This window comes from Castor canadensis, chromosome 5 (genome assembly GCF_047511655.1).
Source record: "Castor canadensis chromosome 5, mCasCan1.hap1v2, whole genome shotgun sequence".
Lineage (NCBI taxonomy): Eukaryota > Metazoa > Chordata > Mammalia > Rodentia > Castoridae > Castor > Castor canadensis.
This window is the reverse complement of record NC_133390.1, coordinates 28,329,354-28,357,158: the sequence shown is the minus strand read 5'-3', so window position 1 is coordinate 28,357,158 and position 27,805 is coordinate 28,329,354. Positions and strand designations below refer to the sequence as shown.

The 27,805-nt window shown below is 35.4% G+C and overlaps 1 protein-coding gene across 1 annotated transcript in view; it reads right to left on the bottom strand.

Annotated features, from left to right (window-relative positions):
• Positions 1-8,705: 8,705 nt before the first annotated feature.
• Nrip1 (nuclear receptor interacting protein 1) overlaps positions 8,706-27,805 on the bottom strand; it is a 102,006-nt gene continuing 82,906 nt past the window's right edge. The window contains exons 5-6 of the transcript XR_012447903.1: positions 13,496-13,630; positions 8,706-11,059 (exon numbers count right to left, since the gene is read on the bottom strand). The gene's annotated coding sequence lies outside the window, so the exon portion shown is untranslated. The remainder of the gene's footprint in view (positions 11,060-13,495; positions 13,631-27,805) is intronic.

Sequence of the window (27,805 nt, the reverse complement as noted above, 5' to 3'; positions counted from 1 at the left end):
ATAGATTATTTTGCCTGACATTGAACATAACATACTACATATGTTTTTTTATGTCTGGCTTTCCTTGTTAAATATATTTTTGAGATTCAGTCATGTTGCATGTATCACTAGTCATTCCTTTTTATTACGGAGTAATATTTAATTATATGGATATACCACAATTTGGTCATCTACTTTCTTGGGTATGAATATTAAGGTTATTTCCAAATTTTCTCTGAATATTCTTATGTAAGTTTTATGTCGGTACATGTTTTCATATGACAGTGATAAATTCCTAGAATTGAATATGGAACTAATATGTTTACATTTTAAGAAGCTAGAAAATCATTCTCCAAAATAGTTATAACATTTTAAACTACTAACAATGTATCAATATTAATGTTATTCCACATCTTCATCGATATTTGTACTATCACTCTTTTAGCCAAATTTGTGGTGCATTCTACTGGTTATCAATTTAAGTTTCATCTCCTTGATGGTTTATGATGAGTATCTTGTTGTGTCCTCATTGACCTCATTCTGTGGAGGATGTGTCAATTCCCAAATTTTCTTTCACTAAACGTTGGTTCAAGGCTGTCCTGTTGTTTGATTGGGCTGCTTATGGTTTTATTGTTGTGTCTATCTTCTGGATATGAGTTATTCATGAAATAAAAGTGATAAGAATAGTTTCACAATCTGTAGCTTATGTATTCATTTTCTTTTGATAAAGACATTTTAAATTTTAACGAGTTCATATAGTCTTTTATAAGTGATATCTTTTCAGTTCTGTCTAATAAATCTTTGCATACCCCATGGTCTCAATGAGAGTCTCATTTGTTTTCTTCTAAAAGTTATTTGATTATAATTTCTATATTTAAGTTCATAACCTATCTCAACATGTTTTTTTGTGCATTAAGTAAGGTAGAGTCATAATTCAAATTTTTTTCAAATAGATATCATTTTTCTTGCATTATTTTTAGAAGAATTTTTCTTCACTGTTAATTAATTAATTTCCAGTGGTAAGAATTGAGCAATGCTAGGCAAGCACTTTAACACCGTTTCCATGAATTTAATTTGCCATTTTGATCAGATATCAATAAATCCTTGCATAGTATTTGTGTATAATATCATATATACATGTGTATCTATCACATACATACATGTTCATGCCTATTTCTGGATTTTTATTTTGATCCATAAATCTATGATGCCAATAAACACTGATACCATTACTGTGGCATTATATTAAGTTCTGAAATCAAGAGGTGTAAATCCAGCTAGGTGCTGTTAGCTTACACTGTAATCCAGCCACTTGGGGAGGCTGAGAAGGAGAAGATCACAGTTGGAGGCCAGCCTGGGCAAATAGTTTGTTAGACAACATCTCCAAAAATAACCAGAGCAAAATGGGTTGGATGTGTGGCTTAAGTGGTGGAGCACCTGCTTTGAAAGCACAAAGCCCTGTCCTACAAAATAAAACCCCTGCAAATCCATCAATTTTGTTAATTTTGCTTTTCCTTATCAATTATGTTTTGGTTATTCTAGATGCTTTGCATTTTAAGAGTCACTTCAAAAAAGGCTGCTGATATTTTTAAGATTTCATTACATGTATAAATGACTTTGGGGAAGGATAGACATCTTAATAGTAAGTTTCCCAATCTGTGAATATGGTATTTGGTTAGGTATTTTAGCATTTCTCTCAATGTATTAAAATTTGTTCATTTTTTGTTAGATTTAACTCTAAATATTTAAGGTTTTTTGATGCTACTATAAATTTTCTTGCGGTTTTGCTTATTTGTTTTTGCTTTCTGTTATTGTTGCTTGTTTTGGGCTATTGGTGATTGAACCCAGGGCCTCATACCTACTATAGTATAGCTCTATCACTGAGCTACACATCCAGTTTATGTACATGAAATCTTTAAATTGCATTTTATAATTGTTCACTGTTAGAAATTTGAAATAAAATAGAAATCTTAATCCTTTGTCTTAAAACTTTGCTAAATTGATTTGTTAATTCTATAATTAATTATTATATTGCATATGTGGATTATATGAAAGTTTTCTACATACAAATCTGTTATCTGTGAATGATACTGTCAGTTCTTTCTTTTTAACATCTTTCTTTCTTATTTCCTTTTCTATCCTCATTTTACTAACAAGGATTTAGGTTAAATGTCCAATACATGTAATGACTCAGTCATTAAAATTCCAGAAGACCAAAAATCATATGTTCTCCCTCATATGCGGACTTTAGATCAAGAGCAAACACAACAAGGGGACTGGACTTTGAGCACATGATAAAGCGAGTGCACACAAGGGACATATGAGGATAGGTAGATAACCCAAAAACAACAAGATAGCATTTGATGTCCTCATGCAAAAGAACTAATGCAGAAACTTTAAAGCAACAGAGGCCAATAGGAGAAGGGGACTAGGAATTAGAGAAAAGGTTAGTTCGAGAAGGATAAATTTAGAATGTAACATGTATATACATGGAAGCAATGCTAGGAATCTCCCTGTATAGCTATACTTACCTCAACTAGCAAAAACCCCTGGTCCTCCTTATTAATGTTTATACTCTTTCTTCAGCAAAATTGAGATAAGGGCAAAACAGTTTCTGCTTGGAAGCGAGCGGGTGGGGGGAGACAGGGAGAAGGCCAGGGGAAGGGGGGAGTAATGACCCAAACATTGTAGCACATATGAATAAAAGAAATTAAAAAAAAAATAAATAAAAATATATTTATGTATTTTCCTTCCTGGTGCTTTTATTTTCTTTCCTATAGATCCTGGCTTCCACGCGGTATAATTTCTTTTTAGTCTGAAGATTTTCTTAGAATATTTATTGTGATGGCACAGATTGGCCACAGACAAATTTGTCAACTTTTTTTCTACACTTTTATTAGCACATGTTAATTATGGGGAGCCTTTCTTGCTATATTTTCACACATGCATATTATACCCTATATCATCTTCACTCAACCTTTCTTATCTCTCTCAAAATATTTCACCTTCATTTTTGAAGGTTAACTTTAAAAGATATAAAATTACAGGATGACAATTTCTTTAGCACTTTAAACATCTTATTCTATTCTTTTCTTTCTTTCATTGTTTCTGTTAAAAGGGAGCCATTATTTTTATCTCTGTTCCCTTGTCTATAATTGTCTTTTAATTGTCTGCTTTAATAACTTTTTTTTCAGTTTGCAATAATTGACTATGATGTACCTAGGTAGATATTTCTTTTTATAGACACTCCTGAGGAAGAGCTGGTTGCACTTCTTCAGTGTCTTACACTAATTTTGGAGATTTTTGATCCACTACTTCTTCAAATATGTCTTCTCCCTCATTCTTCTACCACCTTATTTTTATCTCTTCTCTTGGGATTCCAGTTAGACACAAATTCAATTGTTTGATTTGTTCCTTAGGTCTTAGATTCTCTATCCCATTATCTTTACTGTTTTTCCTCTCAGTGTTTCACTTTGGATAATTTCTACTGACCAGTCTTTAAGTTTGCCAATCCCTTTGTGAAGTTCAGTTATCAATAAGTGCACTGAATGGATTCTTCATTTCTCATATCACATATTTCACTTCTAACATTTCCTCTTTTGACTTTTGTAAAATATTATGTCTAATAAACTTGTACTTAACATATGTTACCTAACTTTTGCACATATTGATCATAATTCAAACACTTGAAACATCCCTGTATTTGTTTCTATTGATTATGTCCTCTCTTTAACGTGGATTATATTTTTTCCTTTCATTACTTATCTAATAACTTTTTACTGAATAGTGTAAAAATAACAATAATGACTAAAGTAAGACACTATTTTTCCACAGAAAAGTCGTGTCTTTCTTCTGCAAATTCATCTGTTACCAAGATGAATTTGGATTTTTTCTTCATGTTTAGTTAAATTCATCTCACCAGTGGCTTCAAATTATATGAGAATGGGAGCAGAAGTTTCTCTTCAGTGGTGACTGGGAATTTTAGCACAAGTGATACTTTGGAGATTTCTTTGTAATTTTTATCCAACTTCCAGATTTTTGAATCATGGGGAATCTCTTTTTCCTAAGTCACAGGCTTTTTACAAGATTTTTGAGTCAACAGGGAGTTTTCTTTGCATTTCTGCCATCTTTCCTAGCTTTAACCTTTGATCTACTGATGACTGATTGCATGGCTTGAGTGAGCTCACTGAGCTTTTCAATCTAATTAATAAAATAGAATAAGAATCACTACTGCCATTATATTAAGGAGGAACTAACATTAAATAGCTAACCTGTGTATAGGAGCAGCACTTGTGCTTTGATTAAGCTGGATGTGAAAGTCAAAGTAATTTTTTATAGAAAATCAACTACTGTTTATTGATTGTTCTCTCTCATTAGTGTTTTTGAATCAATTCTAAGTCAACAATATTTACATTTTTCTATTATAGTTATATCTCCTTACAAATAAGAAAGTACTGTCTTATTTATTAGAAAGACTGTTAGAAGCACCTAATCAAATTAAAACTATATAAATTCCTGAAATGCTTTTATTATGTGCAATTTTCTAGTGACCTTCAGAATCTTCAAAAGCATGATATTTTAAAGCAGGAAGATACTGAAAGACAGAAAGCAAGTAAGTTCACAACCCTGGTTGAATAGCCTACGAGAAAGGTTAGAAAGGGAGGGAAAGAAGGAAGGCAAAAAACTGGAGTTAATATTCAACATTACTTTATCTGCCATCTGAAATGGCTTCACATTTGTTACTTTAATATTATAGCCATATAGAGTAGCACAGAGTTTCTGTGCTCTCTCTGTAACTGGTTTATAAAAAGAAGTTTACATTGTTGAAATTAACCCATATCCACTGCCAAAAGTACATGATCCGATGGCTAACATGTAATGATACTATTTCTGAAAACTGCGTTGTAATTAAATGTCACAGTCTTGCATACATTTCAGACAACTCAGCATTGAAGTCAAGTCAGGTCACCGATAGAATGTTATTGGTCAATGATCCCATTAAGCATGTGAAGAGATGCTCTATATTCAAAATAACTTCATCTTTTCTAAGGATAAAACTACCACATGATCCCAAAGGATGTATCCTTGTCCTCATAGGAACTCCATTAAAAATTAATATCTAAACCAATTACAATAAACTGGAAGGAGATTTCACTTTTATTGTGGGGAAACTTTGCTAAGGAAAAAACATCCCAAAATAGCAGGGTTTAAGGTCCAGAGAAGAGTTGAAGGCAACTTCTCTTTACATTATTGTCTCAGAAAAAGACATAAAAATATATTTGGGGTCCAAGATTGCTTGTAGTATGTGATTTACTGTGCTCATGTCTATAAAGCCTTGCACAGAAGGATAAATAAATTCTTGAAGTGTTTCATTGAACTTTGGGAAAACAGATGACACTTTTTAAAATTCTTCTCATAAGGATGATTTTTTAAATAAGATAAACTGAATGTATATTTGTATCCTCCTCTTGCTCCAAATTATACGAAGTAACAAAATATTTTGTGTCTATAAAATATAGAATCAATGGACCACAGATTTTGTCTAATTTGAGAGATTCAAAGAACAGATACCATCAAGTCTTCAAGAAGAAAAACTGCATGAAAGGATGGGCTACAACATATGTAGGGGAAGCCTACTATCAAGGGAGGAGGCTTGAACATCTCTAAAACCCCTCTCAACAATTTCAAGAATTAAGAACAATCTCCAAAACATTTACAGGGGAATTCATTGGAAGGCTCCTTTTGGAAAAATTGTCTCATCTTCCCACCATTTGGGCTATGAGTTATCAAAACTGGTAAAAGAAGAGTGTCAGAGTCTTCTTGTGTTCACTTCTAAGAGTGATGAAAATTCACATTTGGAAGAGAAAGTTTCATTCTAAATGTTTTCCCCCATACACTGGAGGTAGGTTCTGATAATAAAACTGTCATGTTAAAGATGATTTCTCAAATACAAAGCTTAGGCAGCCAAGAAGCCTTAAACATTTTAAGAAAGTCAATAGTATAGAAACTAACATTAATAAAAATAAGAATGAAATCCTCATCAGAAAACAGTTTAAAAACTTAACAAAAAGTCATGTTCAATTGTAGCTAGAAAGACTTCCATTATTCCTATGTGAAAGCATCTCTGAGAGTTCTTAGAATTAAGAAGAGGAGGAAGAGGAGGAGAAGGAGGAAAAGGACAAAACATGAAAACGTCAATATTTGGGCGATAATAGTAGCCATGCAGGTTATGTAGTGAGAAAGAGGATTTATTTATTTTTTTTTCATTTTTCTTTTATTATTCATATGTGCATACAAGAATTGGTTCATTTCTCCCCACTGCCCCCACCCCCTCCCTTACCACCCACTCCGCCCCCTCCCTCTCCCCCCCCAATACCCAGCAGGAACTACTTTGCCCTTATTTCTAATCTTGTTGTAGAGAGAGTATAAGCAATAATAGGACGGAACAAGAGTTTTTGCTGGTTGAGATAAGGATAGCTATACAGGGCATTGACTCACATTGATTTCCTGTGCGTGGGTGTTACCTTCTAGGTTAATTCTTTTTGATCTAACCTTTTCTCTAGTACCTGTTCCCCTTTTCCTATTGGCCTCAGTTGCTTTGAGGTATCTGCTTTAGTTTCTCTGCGTTAAGGGCAACAAATGCTAGCTAGTTTTTTAGGTGTCTTACCTATCCTCATCCCTCCCTTGTGTGCTCTCGCTTTTATCATGTGCTCATAGTCCAATCCCCTTGTTGTGTTTGCCCTTGATCTAATGTCCACATATGAGGGAGAACATACGATTTTTGGTTTTTTGAGCCAGGCTAACCTCACTCAGAATGATGTTCTCCAATTCCATCCATTTACCAGCGAATGATAACATTTCGTTCTTCTTCATGGCTGCATAAAATTCCATTGTGTATAGATACCACATTTTCTTAATCCATTCGTCAGTGGTGGGATATCTTGGCTGTTTCCATAACTTGGCTATTGTGAATAGTGCCACAATAAACATGGATGTGCAGGTGCCTCTGGAGTAACAGTCTTTTGGGTATATCCCCAAGAGTGGTATTGCTGGATCAAATGGTAGATCGATGTCCAGCTTTTTAAGTAGCCTCCAAATTTTTTTCCAGAGTGGTTGTACTAGTTTACGTTCCCACTAACAGTGTAAGAGGGTTCCTTTTTCCCCGCATCCTCGCCAACATCTGTTGGTGGTGTTGCTGATGATGGCTATTCTAACAGGGGTGAGGTGGAATCTTAGCGTGGTTTTAATTTGCATTTCCTTTATTGCTAGAGATGGTGAGCATTTGAGAAAGAGGATTTAAACATTGAGCTGAGTCATATGGCATATCTATGTTTAGTTTTTTAAGGAGCCTCTATAATGTTTTCTGAAGTGGTTGTATTAGCTTACATTCCTACCAGCAGTGTATGAGGGCTCCTCTTCCCCCTCATCCTTGCCAGCATTTGTTTTTGGTGTTGTTCTTGATGCTAGCTATTCTAACAGGGGTGAGGTAGAATCTTTTGGAGGCTCCTTAAAAAGCTAAATATAGATTTGCCATATAATCCAGCAATATCATTACTAGAAATATACCTGAAGGAATGCGACTCAAGTTATTACAAAAGCACCTGCACACCCTTGTTTATTGCAGCACTATTCACAATAGCCAAGCTATGGAAACAACCAAGATGCCCCACAACTGACGTATAGATGAAGAAAATGTGGTATTTATACACAATGGAATTTTACTCAGCCACAAAGAAGAATGAATTTTGTCATTGGCAAGTAAATGGATGGAACTAGAGAACATCATCTTAAGCAAAGTTAACCAGGCTCAGAAGGCCAAAAATTGCATGTTCTCCCTCATATGCAGATTACAGAACTAAAACAAATCCAGTAATATTATTGGGCATGGGTCACATACTTAGGGGAGAACATGCATGGGAGAAATAGGGAAAGGAAAGGAAACCTAAAACTTGAATGTGGTTGATGTGCTCCCTGTTGAGGAGCAAATGAAGTAATCTTCAATTGGCAGAGGCCACTATGGGAAGAAGTCTGGTAGAAATGAACTAATATGGGTTGCAAAAACACAAGTGTGTGAAAGCAATGCTAGGAATCTCTCTGTATAGCTATCTTTATCCAATACTAGCAAGAATGATTTGTCTTTCTTATTATCTCTTATGTTTTCTCTTCAAAAAAATCAGCAAAGAGGGAGGAACAGATTCCGTCTGGAAGGGAGGGTGTTGGGTGAGTTGACGGGGAAGGGGAGGGGGGAAGATGGCACAAACAATATGTATACACATGTAAGGAGATGTGAAAACAATAAAATAAAAGTAGAAAAAAATAATAAAAAGCTTAAATAAATAAATAAATATGACTGCCAAAAACAAAGAAAACAAAATATCAAGCCGAGCATGGTGGTGCACTTCTGCAGTCCAATACATGCCCAACAAGCCTGAGAACCTGAGCTCAAAACCCAGCAGTGCAAAAAAAAGTGATGATCTTACTAAATAAAGTTTTTTGTCTATCAGCTTTATATACAAATGTTTTTTTCTGTTAATGAAATACAATGCAATTAATGAAGTATGCAACTCCTATGTAAGAACTATGATTTGAAATCAAAATCTGTATTGTAAGACTGCATTTGGACAGATCAGTTGCCTACTTATTGTTTGTGAATAAAACAGTAAACTTGCTTGATTCCTATAACAAAAACAAAACAAAACAAAATGTTGAACTAAAATATTCTCAGATGGAGCAGAACATATGAACCAAAGAGTTAAGTGACAAAAAGATTACATCAAGAAATTCTAAAATCTAGAAACAGGATTTTCAAAATAAGAGAAAAGAGAGAATGTAAGGAATTATATAATGAAATAAATACAAAGAAAAATATCCTCAGAACCAAAGAAAGCTTGGCTCTTCAATTCAAAGTACTAAGCCAGACTTCAAAAAAGCCAAAGACATATGCATTATTGTGAAATTTTAGATTTGGAAAGGTAAATAAAATCTTAAGGGATTTTTAGAGAAAAACAAAAACCTAAAAAAATACACACCCACACAAAAAAACCCTAAAAACAAAACACTGATCATCTCCCACCCCCAAATCAGTCTTCCATCAGCATAACTTCTTGTGAATACAACTTAGGTCTAGAAGATAAGTAATTAGTATCTTCCAAATTAAAGGGGAAGATGATTTTAAACCTGTGATCCTATGCTGAACCATACCAGCATTTAAGTGAAAGAGAATACAAATACACACTCAGACAAGCAAAGCCTCACAGCATTTACAAACCTAAGCAATCTCTGAAAGAATTTCTTAAGAATAAATACCAATGATAAGCAATGAATCCAAAAAGGGGCACCATGTAATCCTAAATGTGTGAAAGAGCAGTATGCAAATTCACAGTAACATCCAAACATAGCTGTCTCTTAGTATCTGTGGGGTATTAGTGCCCAAATCCAAAGCAAATACCAAACTCTACAGATGCTCAAGATTTCTATAAAATGGTATAATAATTGCAACCTGTGTACATTCCCTCATGAACTTTAAATCATCTCTCTGTTATTTATACTACATAATTAAAAAATGTAAATAGTTATTATAATGTATTCTTTAGAGAATAAGGACAAAGAAGTTGTAAATGTGTTTTCCAAATGTTTTTAGTTCAAATTGTTTGGTTGAACATTTGGATATGGAGAGTCCACTCAATTCTTGATATGCAAATATAAAACAAAGCATAGCAAACACTAAAAATAAAAATTTCAGTTAAACTCACTTTATGAGAGGAGGTGAAGTCAGCAAAGGAGAAGAAATTAAAAGTGAGAGAAGGTTCTTACCCTTTTAGGAGGCAGGATATAGATATTGATTAAGCCTAAATATCAATAGAAAAATATGAATATTTTAATGTGATAAAAATTTAAGGGACAGTGTTAGAAGACTCAAAGCATCACAGCTATGTCTTCTAAATCAGTGTTTTAAAAATGGACTTTTTTTTTTACAGTTACTGGTGTTTTGAACTAAGGACCTCACACTTGCTAGCAAGCACTCTACTAGTTGAGCCACACCCTAGCCATTTTTGCTTTATTTTTTCAGGTAGACTCTCTTTGCTTTTGCTTTGGCTAGCTTTGAACCACAATCCTCCTAGCCCTGCCTCCTGAGTAACTGGAATTACAGGTATACACTACCACCCTCAGCCCTAAAAATAGATCTGAGATGGATCTAGAAAAACATACCAATTTGAAAGAATCATGCTTCTCTTCTTTCTCTTACACTTTCTAGATAGTTGCCAAATGCAGCCATTTCTTGCCAAGAATGCACTTCCTCTGCTGGAGTGTTTTCTAGCTATTTGTCAATGAGTATATTATTTTACAATATATGCTACATCTTGCCACAATGCCAAGAATTTCCTTAAAATTTACAGTTCTCTGAAGCTGAAGTAGATTATTAGATCTATCCCATATTGTCATGTGTCTTTAACCTTTTCGAACTAATTTTAATCAGTGGCTCTGTTGCAATTCACTTGAAAAAAGACCCTAAAAAAGCATTCTTTCTAGCCATTAGAAGATGGTTGGGCACCCATACATTCTAGTTCATGCCATACATTCTAGTATAATTTCCAAACTGGAGACATTCTGCTGGATGAGGAACATCTGCCATTTTAATAGGCAGAAGCTAGCTTTCTCTTAAATCCATTCACACACACACACACACACACACACACACACATATGCCAAGTTCAAAAAATAAAAATCCCAAGTACTTTCATTTGCATCATATCATAACATGCAGATTACCTCTCTTCAGATGGTTATCTGAAGATATTTTATTCCAGTGTCCCAATAATTTTCATCATTTTTCTTGAAATCCGAGTATAAGTCAAAAGCTTCCCACTGGACTTAATCTATAAAAGCTGAGAAACCAGTGGACTCTTCCCAGGGATGAGTTGAACTCTCAGTTTTAGATCTGCTTCTCCAACAAGGGCTTGAAATTACTTAAATAAAACAGAGCATACAGAGTTTGCATGAATGAGCAAATACTCAGTTTTTTCATAGTACATACACAAAACCCTTGTAATAGATGATTCCTCAGATATTGAATCCAGTCCTAAGGAGAAAAAAGAAGCAAGATTAGAACCAGAGCTATTGATCCTTCCAGTAAGACATTCTTTATATGTCAAAACATTTGATGTACTAAAAATAGAAAACAAATTCATCAGAGCACAGGGCATAAATGTGGTGGCACTGCCTGATGCAGTGGGGGAACAGGAGAACCTGGGTGTATGCTTTCACTTAGATAATTCAGGAACTGGGAGATCCAGCACTCTATCTCAAGCAAAACCAAACATTAAGATTTCTTGCTGTATAGAAAAGGAAAATTGATACTCTAGAGTGATGCCCACTGGTGAAAGGGAATAGTGTAGTCACACACTTACTTAGAGTAAGTAGTAGACAAGAAGAAAGACTGGACTTTTTCCATAATAGGAACTATTTTAGCATCACACTAGAAGTCACATTATAGATTTTTTTTACCTGGCTTCTTACAAAGGGTGAGGACAGATATATACTAATAGGACATGTCTGATAAGGATCTACATCATTTTAGGCTTAGTTGTACCATTGAAACAGGTTCTCAAAAAAGGTGGGTCAGTTCCAAAATTCACTTAAATTTTTATATATTCATTTGATTTAATCTTTAAAATGATATCTATACTGCTAGAAAATTGGCTAATTAATTTAAGACTCCCCCCTCCCCCCAGCCATCTTCTCTTCCAACTCAACTGTATCTATTAGCACAGAAGTTCTAAAAACCTAGATTTGCTCCCTGGCTATCAGGCCAAGTCCTTTAAAAACTATTCTGTGCATCAGTTTCATCAGTAGAAAATTGAGGAGTTTCTTTCAGATATAAGACTCTTATATACTAGACCATTTAATCTGTGTGGGCATTTCTATAAATCTCATGAATATTCTAATAGAATAAGAAAAACCCCATGAGATTAGACATCATATTTATCTTAGGCACTACTGCATATACAGAGCTTAGTACTTAGTAAGTAGTTTTTATATAGTGTTGGATATTCAGAAGTATAAAATTATTCCCTAAATGAAAAGTAAAAACTACATGTCTCAGAAAGAAACTTTCAAAAATTGGATCAATAAACAGAGGACTAGCCAGAAGTATTTTGTCGACAACTTATATGTGGTCAAAGATCTGATAATGAGCCCTTCTTCTTATTATAGATTTAGTTTTCAGAAGCTTGAAAAAAATCTTTGCTTCCCCTGCAGTTTTTACTTAATTCATAGTGTTAGTCAGATTTCCACCTTTGTGAAAAAAAAAAAAAAAAACAGAGATAATCAACTTTAAAGAAAGAAAGATTTATTTTGGCTTGTGGTTTCAGTTCAGTCATGTGCTCCACCTCTTTGGACCTAGTCAAAGAAGAACAACAAGGTAGGAAGCATGCGCTGGAAAAAAACTGCCTACTTCATGCAGTTGGGGAGCAACAAAAAGAGGAAAAGTTTGGGGGGTCCTAATATGCCCTTCAAGGGCATGTCCCAATAGCCTAAATTCCTTCCACCAGGTCCCATCTCTTAAAAGGGTCCAACACTTTTCAACAGCACCACAAGCTGATGACCAAACCTTTCACATGTAACACTGTAGGGAACATCTAAGAGTCAAACCACAATATTCATTGAAGACTGAAAGTTGACAATAAATATATCTTCACAGGTAAAAACTGTGCTAGTGCAACACCATTGTCCCTACTTTCAGAGCCCATTCTCACACAATACAGTGGAAATTTAAAATGCAATATAGGCTTTCTCATCGTCTTTTCAACAAGCAGCCTTTTCTTACCAGTACATAAACTTTATGGCATCTCATCCAATTTGATCTGCCAACATTAGATTTCAGCATTCATACATAGACCAATGTAATAGTATCATTTTCTTAGGAACAAAAAAAAATATCTCATCACCTTCAAGTTCCTGCTGAAACGCCACACTGCCCTTGACCCCTAAACATGAAGTTCCTAGCTCCTATATCCTGGTGCTTTCTCTTATAGCACTTAACATTTTCTAATATTGCTTATAATTTACTTACTTATTATGTCCATTCCTAATTTTCTATCTCATCTAGTTCCCTGCACTACTGAATATTACCTGTGTAAGAAAAATAAATTGTGTTTTGTTTTCTAATGTACTTCATACACTATACATCATAAGTATTTGCTGATGGATAAATGAGAGATCAGCTACATATTGAAATGCTAACCATTTTTTCAGAAAGTGAAACTCCAGAGGTAAGTTGATGCCATTGGTTTTGTGATTGAACAAGGTCAAGCCCTATGTCTTTGAGATTTCCTTGGTCTTTCCTCATATTGGCTGCCTTACAGATGTAATATGGCTGCTGCTGGTCCAGGCATCTTACCTGTGGTCAAGGAAGGAAGAATAAGAAGAGAGAAAGGATAGTTTTCTCAAGGAGAATAAAAGCTTTCTTCCCCATAATCTCCCCTACAGATTTCCAAGAGGCTTAAGTTTCACTAACCAGAACTGGATCTTGGAGTCAGCTTCAACTGTAGAGAACCTGAGAAAGGGCATCATGATTTCCAGAATTGGTTTAATCACTCATGAATCGTAAGCTTCAGATGAAAACATGGCCAAAGGCTCCACTAAGTTGGAACTAAGGAGAAAGTATTGGGGATACAATTAATTAAGAGGCTGCCACAGTCATGTTCTCTTGAAATTTATAATCTAATTGTTGAGCCAAGAATAACACAGAGAGAAATAAAACAATATAAAAGAGGAGAGGAAATGTTTATTTCATTGAAGCTTAGAGAAAATATGCAATTCATATGAATTGGATAGTTGACAAAGGTATCTTAGGAGAAGTGGTTCTTAAGTTTGTCCTTGGTTAGAAGTCAAATCACAAAGACATGAGATTAAGAGTGCAGGTAGAGTGAAAGGCAGAACATCAGGTCCATCATAAATAAATGACAAAATTCAAGTAAATTAGTTACATTATATACTAAAATCATGGCAAAATTTCAGCATGCAGCTCTTAAAGAAATGTAAGCTTCAGAAAGGCACAGAGAAGATACACCATTTGTTACCTACTAGCTCGTGAAAGACCTTATGGCTTTTAGGGCACAGTTGAACACCATTGATCTAATCCAATGTTTTCATTATAATAATGAGGAAACCAAGGCCCAGAGATGTTAATTGAATTCGCTAAGGTCACACGGCCAAGACAGGACTGGAATCAAGATCTTTCTATCACATCAATACATTTTCCAAGTTTCATTTTAGCATTAATATCCTCCCTTGCCAAATTTTTATCACCAAATAACAAGATCCTATTATTCCCATCCTGACCTGACTGAGCCCAACCTACACAAGTTACTAATAAATAACAAAAATTTGCTCAAGGTTTGGCTAAGCCATAGTAAAGAGGAGTGCTTAGAAATGTATCAACAAACTCATGGGGCCAAATTGATATGAAAAAGGCAGTGTCTACACAACTGAGTATATCTTTCACTGTTGATGGGACAGCTGTTAAATATAGAGCTTTGTTTCCTAGAAAAAATTCAATTATCAAAAGGGTACATTCATAGTACCCACCAGCTGGACATTGGACTGGATTTTTTCTAATATTTGAAAGTCATAAAGGTTGGTATACTTAAAAAAGGTAATATTGAGCATTACTGTTCCTTCATAGAAATTGATCTTTCACTATTTATTCAACTTTTCATTTGACTGAACTCACTAAAGAGAATTGCATTGCAAATATTTAAATGGCTCTTCTTGTAGTCAGAGTGAATCAGCATGAGTAGGCTGGGGAGTGCCATGGGCCCAGTAGCAAAGCAAATATTCAGAATAAAGAGCTCAGTATTACATCCAGGACACCAGCTCCATTATCAACAACACCCTAAATTCACATTGTCTGTGCTTGAGACACACAGATGTCCCATTTTACATTTAACAAATAAAGCAACTCAGGAACTAAGAATGTGTTACAGAAAGGGGGAGGAAAACCCTAAGAATGAAGCATTAGGAAATGAAGTCACAACCCAGTTTTCCTTCCTGACTTCAGGCAAATGATTGACTTTGGAGCTGACAATAACCTGCTTAGAATATATAGAGTGTCAAGTGCCACCTGGTTACATGTCATTGAACATGTAACAAAGCACAAGAAAAGAGAAGCTGAAGTATTGGGGAGAAAGTTATGTATCAAATTACATCCTGAAACCTTAATCTTTTCCAAACAAATGTAAATACTTAGATGCATCTGAATCATTCATTTTGAAAACCCAATAGAGCATTTTCTGGGCAAGTAGGACAGATTAAAGCAATAATAACACCTGCTTCGCTCAACTGATTTTCTAAGATTAAGTTGACAAAACGACTCTGCAGAAACTGGCCTTGTTTCCTTTCACTTACAGAATTCAAATGCCCCTCTTTTTGGTGTGGGTTTTTTTTTTTTTTTTTTTTTTTTTTTTTTTTTGGTGCCATAGAGGAATCCTAATAGAGGCAAGATAGCCAGACCTGAATAGTCTGAGTTAAGATCACATATAGATTAGTTTTCTTTATGGTGTTATGATATTTTTCAGATTTAGGTTATCATCTTCCCGTGACCAATTTCACCTGTGCCTATGATTCATTGTCATAAGGCCACCAACGCACTAAGCCTTCCTGTGGTTGCACACATTGGCCTCAAGTTTCTTTTAACTGAATCTACTTGCTCATATTTGTTCATTTGATCTTTTTTGCCCCATTTGTCTCCCCTCTCCCCCAACAAACCTTTATGCCTAGAGGTGCTCACTGATGGAGATGTGAAAAGTAAAACACATTGCACTTGACTTGCCAGATAAGGATTAAATTAATTGTCCCTTCGCTTCACTAGGAGAGTTGGGACCCTGCACTAGGTAATTGGCATTGAAAAGTGGTAGACAAGTTAGGAATTAATCAGTAGGAAGAACTGTTTAAAGCAGGGAAACTGGTAAATTTAAATCTACATAAGCAGTGAAGGACTTGACGGAGCTCTTAAGGAAGAGTGGAAAAGTTTGTTCTGCCTAAAGACAAAGATGTACATGCAAGGTTAGAGGGGAACAGATAGGGAGGTGCCAGCAGTTGGGGGAATTGAGAGGAGTAAATTTCATTGCTATTCAGATTGCCTCTCCACCTACTGGTGTCCTCAGCCCTGAGTGATATGGCTTCACTTTTACCACTCCTCCGAAACTGCCTCCATCAAGGTTACCCATGACCTTATTATGATGTCAACACTGATGATTTTCAGGCTTCATTTTACTTATCTTAGGCCATCATTATACCAGAGGTTTGTCACTGAAAGTAGTCCACCTCAGGTGGAGAGGCAGTAAGGGAGACTATTGTTAGTAAAAACCTCACAGCTTTTTATGATCACAATGAACCAGCAATTCTAACCATTGTTATTTTAAAAAACTCTTCCCCAAAACTTTTGTAGGTTAACCTTATTGTTACAGTTGCATTTTAATAAAAAATTAGTACATGTATGTGATGTCAGAGTATATATATATATATATAATATATATATATTATATATATATGAGTTTATATGTATATATATATTAAAATAATGTCATAAAAATAAACCATCTTTTATTTCACCAAAAAAGCACACTGTTATTTTTAATCCTTTAATAGTATATGATTCCACATTATTGTAATATATTTCAGAAAGGTAATTTCAGGAGTTTGCACTTGGACAGTCTATTCCAGATACATATGGACTCAGTTACACATGTTCTTTGCAAGAGAAATTTAATAATGATTGAATCATTCAAGCTGCTTTTGGACATAGTTTATCTCCAATCCTGTGGTACACACCTGGCAATAAACATGCTATGCTCAATCAGTAGCTTCAAAGTAAACAATGATAGCACAGAGATTATAAAGACAAGATACAGAAATGATTTTAATTCTGTCATTTTGTATTACTATAAGGGTTTTTTTATTTATACTTAAAAACAACAAAGGAGTACAAAGTATGTGATGTTCTTTTTTAATTGATATTTGAAATAGTTTACCAAATTTGAGTAAATTTTTAAAAATGAAATTCATTCTTTTGAAATTGTTTTAAGTTTTTGAATTAGAGAGAAAAATCAAGAAAATAGAGGTGATTACTGGTTCATGCATGATGATAACTGAAATAATCTCACCACGGCAGAAAGAATCTGCTCTAGATATCAAACAAACTAGGTACACCATTGATCAAGGTAGCATTTAACATGTCTGCCATCCCTTCCCTCTTTGACCAATCTTTTCTTTTGGCTTACATGACATACATTGTCCCTGTTTTTCTCGTAGTTAGCTGCCTCTTTTGCAGGATTCTCTGAACCTCATCCCTGTAAACACCTTATTTCTTCAGGTTCTGTTCCAGGTGATCATTTCTTTCTAATCTATACATCTCCTGAGACATCTCTTCGGTCCCATGGCTTCAATGATAACTGCATGCTAACAACTCCCAAGTCTTTGGCCAAAAATTTCTCTCCTTAAATAACTTGTTTATCCAATTCTCTGCTGAACATCTTTCCTTAAACCTAACTTAGACATGTCTAAGTTAATTGTATGAAATTGAGCCCATTAACTTCTTCTACTTGATCAATCTGGAAAACTGGGAGCTATCCTTGATGTATCTTTTTCCTTTTTCACCCCTTGTCCACTTAGTCACCAAGGTTGAGGAACATCTCTCCCAAACATCCCTGTGTTATCCTCTTACCTGCATCATCATTGTGACAGCCACTACCAAAGTTGCCACCTCTGTTCACCTCAGTATCTCCAACAGTTGTTTTCCACACTGTGAACAGAGAGCTCTTTTTGAAGAGCAGATTGGATCACAACACTAACCTGATTACTACCACTTAATAACTTCCATGGTCTTTATCTACACACCCCATATCAAGAGGTCTCTTTTTACCTTTACAGCCTCACATCTCAACCCTTATGATACTATTTCAGTTGTCTTAATATATTTCAGGTATTTTCTTGCTTCCAAAACATTACTGATTCTATTTCTATACTGTAAGATCAAAGAAAAATACTATTTCCTCTGTAAAATCTGACTACCCCTCAGGTTTGTGTTAAATGATTTCCTACTGTACCTTATCTGAATACTAATTGGTAATTGCAGTTTATCTTCCCTATGACTATTTAAACTAATCAAGCTTTAAATTCTAAGGGTAGATACCATATCTGTCTTATTCTTCATTATATTTCTAAGGCTTTATGCAATGCTTTTATAGAGTGGATGCTAAAAAGTATTTTGTTAAATGGATGAATATATGTATGAATTGCTTTTCCTGTAGTTAGAATTTCTCTACACCATGGTTCATGGCTGCTTTGTAAATGGTTTACAACATCAGTTGTTCCATTTTGACTTATTTCATTCCTAGAGAACTTTTCATATGTTTTATTATTTATAATCACGTTAATGATTTATTTCAGAATGTATTATAGTATAAAAATGATACATGCTAAATGAAATCCGGCAGGTTTTGCTTTCATCCTCAGGAAGGAAATGGGGGTGTAAATATATTTAAAATCCATCATGTGGTGATGGAATGAGGGGCTCTTGGCCAACCTTAGAATTGTCCTTTCAATTTTAGATTCACAACCAACAGAGATGATCATTTTAAGTCTCTCTTCACTGAGTTTCAGGGGAGAGGTATAGAGTGGATGTTTTCTGATTCCAAATGAAAAGATACACAAAAGCTGCCATAGTCAAGGCTCTTCATAAAGGAAACTGATACTTTCTTCACTGAAGATGCTCAACTAAAGTCTGAGGCTGAAAATAAAAAAGAGAGGGTCTGCTCATACTGTCTAGCCAGCACAACCTTCCCTTCATATTTATATCAACAGCAGCGGCTGCTTTACAGTCTGATGTTTATGTAAATATGAAAGGCAACTGGATGATGCTCTGACTCCATGCTGGCCCAAGACAGGGCTGACAGCAGCAGGTAACAGGCACCTAGATGGGCCTCCCCATGGGTCATCAGAGGTTCTAATCAGTTTCTCTTAGCTGGCAGATTTTGAACAGTGGGTATGTTCCAAATATGTCAGGGCATATTTTTCAAACATCATTTCAGATTCACTCGTTATGTCTTGCCTTTTTTTAGACCTTGACAATAAAGGGACAGTTTCAACCAAAGAAGGGACAGAGAAGTCAGTGCACACTGATATTATATGACATGCTAAGACCCAGAGTGAGATTAACCTATTTCTTTAAGATCATTGGGGCTCTATTATTGGTGACTCCTTGTTATTTCTTATTCCATGGCTGCAATTATATTTCCAAGAGTCCAAGTACACTTTCATGTTTACGTGATCTGAATTCTTACATATTTCAAAGAGTATACCGCAAGGAGGACTTTGAGGGACTGTAGGACTCTGTAATCTGCTCTAGCTTTCTATAGACGTGTACACACACACATGCTCGAGAATCACCACTTATAATATAAATACCTCAAGCACAAGAATCTCATCTCTGCTTTATTATTCTCCACAGGACAGTAAACACTAGATATTTAACAAACTTTCACACGCACATACAGAAACAAAGCTCTTCATTGTATTTTTTGCAAGTTTACTGGAGCTTGTATCTACCCTAGAAAGATATTTCACGAAATTTGGAGCATTAAAATGGACTACTTTTGTTTCATTTATTTCCTATGTTGTATATGCTACATACTAGTATATTATATACAAGATTTCTAGGGCTTCTTGTTTTTTTTCAACAAAAAACCAGAAACAATAAAAATTTAGTGTGGCCTACAAACAATAGAAATTTATTCTTACATTGTTCTGGAGGTCAAAAGTAGCTTCATTGGGCCAAAAATCAAAGTTTTGCCATGGTTGTATTGACTTCTGAGGCTTTAGGAGAAAATCTGTTTTTTGCTTTTTTAGTTTTGGTGGCTGCTGGCCACCAAAAACTCTGCTCCCTGCCCTCATAGTCACATTTTCTTCTCTTCTGTTCATATGAATTATCCCTTTACTTCTCTCTATAAGAACACTTATTATTGCATTTATCATAATTATCTATAATTATGTCTGAATTATCCATAATAATCTCCTTATCTGAAAATCCTAATATTAATCACATTTACAAGTTATATTTTACCTTCTAAGGTAACATTCATGGGTTCTCAAGATTAGGAGATAGCTATCCATTTGAGGGCATATTTAGTCTACCATAGGTAAGAAAGGCATTACTTCACTAAAACCAAATTTTGTCTGGGGTGCAAGCCCTCCAAAGGAACACTAATAGCTAAGACCATTTTTATTCTAGTAAGCCACAAAAGCTAATTAAATGTAAGTGAAGGATTGAAATCATTTACTTTTTCTTCTAAGAATTTACTACATAGAAACAATCAGAAATGCAAAACTCAAAAAGTGCATGCAAAGAGATTTATAACATTATGACCATAACATAAAACAATGCAGAACTTAAGTATGAAACAACATAGATTTATATATGAGTGATATGCTAACATACTGTTGATATAAAACTTAAAAATATGAGAACATGTATATACAGAATTTAAGTGAAATTATAAAAATATTTGTTTGCCTCATGAATCTGTAATTTTGGCAAGGTTTTAAAGGGGTACTTTTTTCTATTTAGCATCAACTAAAGTTGCCCAAAAGCAGGACTTTTCTGAAGTCCTGGTCACTCATGCCCAGCAGCTGATACTGTTGGTCGCAACAGCTATGCTCAGGCTCTCATTGTGACCTGGTCTTCCTTACTGGATTCTGAGTGACAGCATCCTAAGAATGAGAGCCAGGCAGAAGTTGCATGACCTGCTATAACCTGGTCTTATGAAATGTCACTTTTGCCACATTCTATTATCAAGGCAGTCACAAGATCTGGCCAGTTACACATGGAGAGAAGAGAAGATCCTGACTGTTGGAAAGGCAAGGTTCTAACACTAGAACTATTGGGTGGTCATTTTTGGGAAACAGAGTGTGTTCTGTACTGAGAGCAATTGTAACAATTTAAAACAAATAATTATTGAAGATTAAAAGAAAACATTAATAGAATTATATATTACTAGTGACTTGGTCATCTTAATTCTTTCTTTATGTGCTTTTCTGAATTTTCCATAGTTTTCATGAGCAAATACAATTGCTATGATTAAAAATATAAATGTAGCTTTTTTTTGTTTTGTTTTGTTTTTTAGAAAAGAGAGAAGACGAACAGTACTTTATATAATATTCTCATATGGAATACATCATGTGATCCTAACAGTAACCCAGTTGCTGAGGATACTAAACTAATTTTCAGGCCAAGAATCTGAGACTAAGACAGGTTCACTAATTTTTAAGGGACCTTAAAAATTCCAAACTTTTGAAACCAAAGCCTTGTTTGCTACTGTATTTTAGGTCTCATGGCTTCTCCTTAAAATGGGCTGGCAATTGCACTAATGTGTGTCATCCCAGAGAGGATAATCTCTTTTGCCATCTTATTGCTATCATCGCCATAGTTATGATGGCAACAATAGTTATGATTCCTCCTCCCTTTTCATGCCATCCCTCTTCCTAGAGGATTAAAAACCCAAGAGAAGCTTTTGAAAGGGCTCAGAAAAGAGAAAATGAGGAATGCAGAAGTTTGTGATAGGAACTTGGAAGAAATTCTCATGTAAGGGAAACATAAACAGGAGTACAGGCATGATTTGGACTCCTGGTGAGGTTCAAATAGCACTAATAGGGACTGAGGCACAACTTGCTCTTGACCACAGCGGTTATGACATAAAATAGATGAGACAAAAGGAAGCAGAGATGACTTTCCCAAGTTCTGCAGTTTAGGAAAGGGAGAGCAATTTCTTGAGGTGGACTAGTGAAGGAGTAAGCATCTAGGAACTTTTACTACATTAATAAAGGATTTTTCACTAGGTGGTGGTGCCAAATCAGAAATTGCCAGCAAATCTTGAAAACTGAAGTATGCATTTAGTTTAATAATTAAAGGGCAATTAAGTGAATTTAAATGACAAACTAAAATTATCCTCTGCATTGAAATTTGCTCCTGGAAATTAATACTTAGTTCTTTATGAGTCTATCTCAAGAAATTTCTCCTACTTCCTTAAATTGCTGACCTTGGGACAGTCATCTCTGCTTCCTTCTTTCTCATCTATCTTATCTCAGCATCACTGTTGATTCAAACAGAATATCTAACTTTGGAAAGGAAAGAAAACCTTAATCATATAAACAAATTAAAATTATAAAATCAGTAAGTATAATGTTATACAGTTATATTGTACCACAAATGATTTTTTCTCTTTCTTGTACTGAGTCTAGATGAAGAGAGATCATCCTCATTCATCTTCAGTCTGACATGTTAGCAATGCCAAATTCCATCAATCATTTACCAGAATTCCTACTCCTCTTTCTTCCAGTAAGCCTATGGAGCTTATCTTAGAACTAAGTCTTTTCCTTTGTATTAGTAAATATTGTTTGAGTCCTTGAGGCTTGTTAATTTTAGCTTCCAGTCTATTGTCTGTAGTCTGAAGAGGGAAGATAGACACTAAAATATAATCAAATTTAATTTGGTGATTAAAAGATCATTGTTCAATGTTCCAGAAAATCAAGTATTATATGGAGATATAACTGACTGCTTATCAATAATCTTCTTCTTCTTCTAAGTACACTGTATAATTACACTTCCTATCTTCTGTAGTGAAGCAGACCAATGCATTAGTTGTATAATGTGAGAAGTGTTAAGTCCTTTAAAAGTTAATTCTGAACTTATCATGTTCTTTCCCTTCTGCCATGATTACCAGTGACAATTCCAGATAGTGAAGCCTCTACTCTCCTAGGCTTCATAATAAGATAAGGTAGAACAGAACCCCACCAACTCAAGATGTACAGGTAATCAAGAATACGAAATGTGCCTTCATGATTGTCATTCACTGAGAGTCTAGTTCTGTGTGATTCTGCAACATAATTTACCCTACCCTGACTGATAAATCCAGTGAAACTGATGGTCTTGGAACTGATAATTAGGCACTGCTATGGGAAATTCAAATTATTAGAAAGTTGTGCTTTCTTTAAAAACATATAAAGAACAAAGGAAACAAGACTGATACACACACAGAAACTCAGACACTAATGTTTACAATAGCTTGACTCTGAATTCCTAAAACTTGGAAGCAACCAAGATATTATTCAATAGATGAATGTATAAACAAAAATAATCCAGAAATGGATTATTATTCAGCAATAAAAAGCAGTGAGTTATTAAGCCAAAAGAAGACACCAGAGAAAACTTGAATGCATATTACTAAGTGAAAGAAGCAACTCTGGAAAGGCTACAGACTGATTCTAACTACATCATTGTGGGAAAGGAAAACCTATGGTGACTGCAGTTGTTGTCAAGGGTTTGTGGTGGGGTTGAAGGAAGTTGGGTGGAGCACAGGGGAATTTTAGACAGTGAAACTATTCTATATGATAATATAATGGTGGGTACATGTTATACATTTGTCAAATTCCATGTAATGTATAATAAAAAGCATTAACCCCAACATAAACTTTGGACTTTAGTTACTAATGTACTGAGATTGGTTCACTAATTGTTCCAAGTATGTCATAGTAATCAAAATATTAATTATGTAAAGGAAACTGGTCAGGGGATGGATGGGGAATCTTTGTTGTTTCTGCTCAGCTTTTCTTTAAACATATTTGGTTGATACCAAATAGCAAGTGAAATCATTACCAAGTGACTATGTAACAAATACCTGAGATAACCAGTTTATAAAGAGGAAAGGTTCATTTTGGTTCATAGTTTTATAAATTTCAGTCTGTGATCAGCTGGCTCTGTGATATGGTGGCATATCAGCAGCAGCCTGTGGTGAAGTAAACCACTAATGTCATGGTCAGGAAGAGAAAAAAGAAGACACCAGAGTCCCAATATCCTATTCAAGGACAGGACCCCTCAATGAACTGAAGACCCACAAGGCCTCACCTTTTCAAGATTCCACCACATCCCAAGCTTCAGATCAATTCCTTAATACATAGGCCTTTGGGGCATATTCTAGATCCAACATATAGCAGGAAGGGCTTTAGCCATGTATGGTCCATTGTTTCATATCACAGTTCTATAAGTCTATAGATTTACTCCAGGGTGTAAAGATGCTGGAAAGGAATTTGATTTTAAATGTGCAGACTCACAACAAACTCTTTACCTCGGATGTGAGAATCAGAGTATGATTATCCTCTAAACAGTAAAGAAGCACTTTTAGTTTTCTTAATCTAGAAAGGAGCTCTCTCTCTCTCTCTCTCTCTCTCTCTCTCTGTTTGAACAGTGCTGGCATCCAAACATACTGCTTTACATATGCCAGGCAAGCACACTACCATTGAGCTACATCCCCAGCTAGAAAGGAACTTATAGGAAAAGAACAATTTAGGGAGGGTTCCCTCATGCTTAGCAAAGCTAGGGACACTGTACATAAAACTTCTCTATTCTTCTTCTTCTTTTTTGGCAGTATTGGGGCTTGAACTCAGGACCCGGTGCCTGCTAGACAGACACTGTACCACTTGAGCCACACCTCAAGTTTTTACATTGGTTATTTTTGAAGTAGTGTTTCACTTTATGCCCAGTTTGGCCTGGACTATGACCCTCCTATTTATGCTTCTCCTGTAGCTGGGAAGATAATCATGTGCTATATTGGTTGAGATGGGGTCTTGTGAAATTTTTGCTTGGGCTGGCCTTGAAACATGATCTTCCTGATCTCCACTTCCCAAGTAGGTAGGGTGATAGACTTGAGTCATCATACCTGGCTCTTTTCTGTTTTCCTTCTAAATATACCTATCTACACAGTACCTCTAATTACATAAGTACTCACTTGAAAATATACCCCTCATTTGGGAAAGACTGCCGTGAAGCCAAAGACCAGTGTTTCTTCCCCACACTAGGTAGAAACCAGAATCACGTTTATCAGTGCTTCTTGGTTAGAGATAGTGGGCTGTTTACTAGTTAATATGTGGCACTAGTTTCTTTCATTTCCACATTTCCTTGGTGATCTGAAATAGCTTAATGCTAATTCTAGTTTATATGCTTGTGAGAGTCTTAACATGAAGTTTGTTGACATACTTCTTTCTTGTCTTTAGAAGGAAAAAACGTATATTGTTAAGCATTCTAATGGATGCAATATGGGAAGATTACACAAAACATTATGGCATTATAGAGGTCTCAACAAACTCCTATAGCAGTGAATTGTGAAGGGCTTCTTTGCAGAGGTAATATGCTTTTAAAGTGAATAGAATTTTAGTAGGCTGGAATAGGGACAGGAGGGCAAATGAGGGAGATACTTTAGGCAAACAAGGTTGTATGACTGAAGGCACCAACGTCAAGAAAGCAGGTGTGCTCAGAAACAGTGAGTTCTTATTTCCTAAGGTTCATACTTGCATGATGGGGATAACGGGCAGAAGAGTGTTAAAAGGTGGGAGAAAGAATTGCAAATGAAAATGTAGGCAGGACCATAAGTCAGACTTTGGAGGACATGGAATTAAGTGCTTGAATTCACATTAGCCATCAGCAGTCATATAAGTTTTGTTTGGCCAACACATTGGATTAAAAAAAAAGAGTCAACTCAGAATACCTTTAACACCTCCATTTAAAGTAGACCCATCACTTTGTACTATTTTCCACAAGAAACTTTACACATTTTACTACACTGCCAGACTCTAAAGACATTTGGGTGTGCAATTCCATATGCAATAAAAAGTCACCAGACTATTTTAGGCAGGTTTGAATTTTAGAATGATTACTCTGGCAATACTGACTAATTACAATTAGGAAGGACAGAGAAGGAAGGAAGGCAGACCAAGCAGATGCTAGAGCAATGGCTGAGGTGAGACATGATAAGCTCTGAGTGAAGGCAAAGGAGACGGACCAGAAGCTACAGATTAAAGGCCTCTTCATTGAGTAATAATGGCTACTCTAAGAAGAGTCTATTAAGGAACAGAGTTTTAAGAAACAGATTTCCAACAAAGGTAAAGGGGAACAATTGGGGAGAGGAAATGTACACTGGATTCATGATTTGGACAAGTCAAAATTGAGTTATTAATAATTTGACAAGGTAGATATCCATAAGTGGCAGGAAACAGAATAATTAGGACAATTAGACAATTAGAAAGAACTTGAAATAAATTATGGTTTTACTGAAGACAGGACTTGATAGTATTGCCAGAAATGAATATAGAAAGAAGCTGTAATGGCAGATAAAAAGGCATTTTAAGACCAGATGAAGCTAACATTATGAAGAGGACTGAAAGATCTCTTCACTGGTTTGATCATGTGTCTGTGGCTTACCCTAGTCACAAAGTGAAGCAGTAGTAGAACTTGCTTGGTTCTGACTCAAGTCTGCCTGTTTCCTAAGCAGATAGATAATCTTTAATTTGTAAAGATTGTTGTACTCTTGTTATACACTTTTCAGCATGATGCAATATTAGACAGGTCAGAACTTCCACTCTTGTGCATATCTGTGTTCACCATACAGGCATTTCCAGAGTATACTACAACAGAGAATTTCCCTTCATAGGATGTCTTTTCTTTGGCAGGAGGACCTGACATAACATTTATGGGGTTGCAAGCAATTCCAAAGGGATCTGAAAGGTCCCATACGCTCCTCATGTAAGAAAGATTATTAAGATTATCTTTATTAGGCTTGAACTAAGTGAGACATTAGTAAACCTGATGATGGAGGTGTGTATATGAGCAAGTTATGATGCTTGAGCACATTAAGCCCTAAATTACCCTATCCTCTGCTCAGACTATCCCTATTGTGTGAGCCTCTACTTCAGACTCCACTTAGGAGATAACAATCTGTGTGTTGTTGTGGTTGGGGAGGAATGGTAGAGGCTTCATATCCATTTTGTTGCTAACTGCCTTTAGAAAAGCCAAGAAAAGAGCAAATTGCCCTATGGAAAAATGCCCAGATTTGTATGGATGTATGCAAAGGTCACTCTACCTTCAAAGATGTATTGTATATAGGAAGTGAGGTGGATGTTATAAAAGCCATCATCTCCTGAAGAAAGATCATATTAGTAATAGGAAAAAAAAATTAGGGAAAAGGGAAAGGCCTTAGCTGGAATCCATACCTTCTGTGGATGTTACAGCATCATCCCACTAGTGTTATCCCTTGAGTCTTCTGCTGACTAGATTGAGCCCTATTTTATCCACATTTAGATCTCTGCACTATAAATGCTTTTTAATGGATATTTCCACCAAAAGAACAGTGATTGAAAGGGAAAAGCACAGTTTACAACTTGAGGAACTAGTTAAGCATAACAATTTTGGCTTTTGAAGGTGATTATCAAGTTGTGAAGTAGAAAGAGAATGTCTTGCATGTATTCCCTCAAGATTTTCCTAAACAACTCTACATATTCAAAGATGCCACTGTGAATATAAAAGAACATAAGAAAATTCACAAGGCAGGGTAGAGGCAAAGTGGCAGGCAAGGCACACTGCAAGACCCAAGTCTATTTGGTACACCCAATGTGGTGTTACACGTCCTAAAAGGACTTCAGCTTACTCAGCTTACTTATGGAAGGACTCACTATGATGGCTCCACTGCAGAAGGAACCATTCAGCCTTTGGAGAAAAATGTACTTTTCTAATTATAAGAAATTATCCCACTGTTATCCTTGAATTTCTCTATCAATAAGCTGACAAAAATATCTCAAGCAATGTACCCACACGTGACTCTACTCTGTGGCACTTTTCAAACAAGTTTTCTAAATACAGGTTCTGACACCTATAAAATAGTGTACAGGTGAAAGTTCATCAGAAAAAAATGAGCAAAATAGATATTCTTAAAAGATCATAGAC